Source organism: Macaca mulatta, chromosome 12, assembly GCF_049350105.2.
Source record: "Macaca mulatta isolate MMU2019108-1 chromosome 12, T2T-MMU8v2.0, whole genome shotgun sequence".
NCBI classification, from domain to species: Eukaryota; Metazoa; Chordata; class Mammalia; order Primates; family Cercopithecidae; genus Macaca; species Macaca mulatta.
The window spans coordinates 116,429,434-116,432,712 of record NC_133417.1 but is presented as its reverse complement, the minus strand read 5'-3'; the positions used below and the strand labels follow the sequence as shown (position 1 = coordinate 116,432,712).

The window sequence follows — 3,279 nt, the reverse complement described above, 5'->3', positions numbered from 1 at the left end:
CCTACCTTTTTAATGTGCTAATTACATTTATATCTTCGAGATAACAACAATTCCACCTACAGATGACTATACAATCCCAATACCAGCTAGCAACAGGAACTGCCACTTACACGGGGCCTATTGAAGGAATCTAGTCTTCCCACTTTGAACAAGTTTTTCATGACCCTTCATTCCCTTCATGACAGAGAACAAAAAAGGGGAATACAAAACATATCCCCTTCCACAGCCCCTTTCATCAGGAAGCAGCCAGACAGACCCAATGATCGTCTTCACTATGCTATTTTCCCTTTCTTGAGACCCTGGTAGGCGGCAGGTAGACAAGAGCATAGGGGATTATAAAGGGTCAAAGATTAGACCAAGATACTTGTCAGGGGGAAAATGAGCAGAGCACAGTCCACCAGGTGGCTATCAAGCAGACCCTCCAGAGGCAAAACTCCTTATCTGAAGAATTTAGAAGTAATCGGACTTCCCTATTATCTAAAGTGGGCATTTGATTTCACATTTTGTTTCCAAAAATTTATAAGTACGTAGAATTTCTATACATCTCTGGAATGCATGTATGTCAAAATTCATTGTGCAACTCTTGCTGACATTAAGACACCAAAATGTCCACAAATGTAACCATTTACCATGATCTATGTGACTAATGTGATCCACATTACCCTTAAGCCCCTGCTTTAAGGTTCATAAATACCTCTAAGGAAAATCCACTGCAGCACACTCAGTCCTCTTGCCTAAGTGCCCTGCTGCACTCTGCTGCAGCGTTCTTTTTATCTAATAAAACTTTCCTTTTCAAACCTATACTATTGTTGATAAATTATTCTTACTACCCATGAGCCAACCACTCTCTGCTGACAGGACTCTGACACCTTGCCTGGAAATCGTTTTTTAATTCTTTTATTTTTACAGAAAAAAAAAAATCATGTTCATGTTTTTATCACATACCAGTAAACAAAAGCCTATTATAAGATTTTTTCCATTTTCATTTGTTTTCCTTGAGAAACAGTGTATGACTTTGCATGCAGTAGGTTCTCAACAATTCTTGTTAATAAATTAAATTTACATATATGACAGTACCAGTTTAGTAATCCTACAGTCTGGTTTGTATCTCAGCTAATTGCTGTGTGACTTTAGCCAAACTGTCTGAGTTAAATTTTTTTAACTGTAAAATGAGTTCATTCTACCTTTCTGGTGGTGATGACCTACCCATGAGAACATGCCTCTTGCAAAACATCTCTTTCATTCCTCTCCAGAAGAGGAGAAGAGGAAACCCAAGAAGAAATGCCTGGTGCAGAGCCCCAGTTCCTACTTCAGGGGTGTGAAATGCCCGGGATGCTATAAAATCACCATGGTCTTTTGCTATGCACAAACAGTAGTTTTGTGTGTTGACTGCTCCACTGTCCTCTGCTTGCCTGCAGGAGGAAAGCAAGGTTTACAGAAGGATGTTCCTTCAGGAGGAAGCAGCGCTAAAAGCACTCTGAATCAAGATGAGTGGGAAATCATCTCAATAACCACATTTTGGATTAAAAAAATGAGCTCATTCTAACACACTTATAAGCTTGTGTAAATTTGATGGAGAAAACATAAGGCAGCTTGCACTCAATAAATATTGATTTTTTTTTTGTCACCAATTGTTGAAATTGCCAACATTTATTGTTAGCATGGTTTTATCAATTTGACATGTTGATCTTGCATCAATTTAACAAACACCCACTCCAACACCCGGATACTCCCCTCCTCCCCTCTGGTCCTTGACCTGTCGCTCTTACCTATCTTCAAGCATTTTTTTGTTTATTCATTTGTTTGCATAGCAGTGAGAATAATCATTTTAAAATTTGAATAGGATTTATCATGCCCCCTACTTAATGTCCTTTGGTAATCTGACTTTATACTTGATGAATTACAGACTTCTTTCCATGGCTATATTCTTTTACTCTGTGGAAGACCAGAATATACCACACCAAAATAAGATACACCTCTTTGGTATAAGGATTTTGTTGAGCTGGAGGCACTTAAGAAGCAGATGCAGAAAAGCTCTCTGCCCTTCCTCTCTTGCCTAAAAGCAGGACACAGATTTTCAAGGAAAAATGATATCTCCCTACCTGTTCCTTCTAGCAGGGATAACACAGGTTAACTACTGAAGACTACTTTAGACCCATTTTGGGCCTGGAGATAGCACTAGGGGAGTTTACAGTTAGCAAGTTTTACTAACCAGCCTTTATCTGCCATTTGTTTGACTTCTCACAAGTGGCCACCCTTAGAGAATCAAAGTCCTTTTTTTCTGACTTGTCACTTTTCCAAAAATATACTGTTCTTTACTAAAGATGCTATGTAATTTAAAGTCATCTCTTTGAGAAATTACTCATAGTCTGGGTATCTCCCACGTATACATGAAGTATGCATGTTGATAAACTTCTATCTGTTTTTCTCTTGTTAATCAGTCTTTTGTTACAGGGACCATTCCAACTGAAAACTTCTGAGGGTTGAGAAAATAATGATTTTTTTCTTCCTCTACCTTCCCAATTCATCTATACTGCTTTTCACCTAATTCCTATTCAAAGATAAAAACAATGGATAAAAGCAAAAAGAATGAGCACAATGTGGAAAAATGTTCCTGTCCAGTAAGGAACACATGTTAGAATAGAGTCTCAGCTCTGGGTGAGAAGGTTGGACAAGAGAAGTGGGTCTTTTAAGGCCAAAAAATAAAAATTAAAAAAAGATCAGGGGCAGGGGCATCTCTAGTTGATTTGAGGAGAGCAAAGTCTCTGGTGCTGCAGGTTACATCTAAGCTGGTTGGTTTAGGTGCACGCTGGGATGGGCTGAGGTGGCTTATGCTGAGCATGTGAAGACCGCATTCAGGATGGCGGCATCCAGCTGCCTCTGCTAATGAGGGTGCCATGTCAGAATCAAAATGATGGTGCCCAAAATGATGATCAAGTCTGCACCATGGCTCACAGCCCAGATGGCCAGGTCAGGGTTTGTCGTAGTCACACTGGCCTCCTTTCAGTTAAACATACGTGCCTCAAGACTTCTGCATATGCTCTTCCCTCTGGATGTGGACCATTCTTTTGCTCTTCACATAACTATTTCTTCAGGTTTCACCTCAAATTTCAGACCTTCAAAATTTACCTAACCACTTTTTTTTTTTTAAGAGGTTTTCTTAAGAGGTCCAGCCAAGGCTGGAGTGCAGTAGCATGATCTTGGATCATTGCACTCTTGACTTCTGGGCCTCAAGCGATCCTCTCACTTCAGCCTCCCAAGTAGCTGGGACCACAAGGG

General features: G+C 39.9%; 1 pseudogene; it reads left to right on the top strand.

Annotated features, from left to right (window-relative positions):
* Window positions 1-1,216: 1,216 nt before the first annotated feature.
* On the top strand, window positions 1,217-1,470 carry LOC114671485 (small ribosomal subunit protein eS27 pseudogene; annotated as a pseudogene).
* The last annotated feature ends 1,809 nt before the right edge of the window (window positions 1,471-3,279 follow it).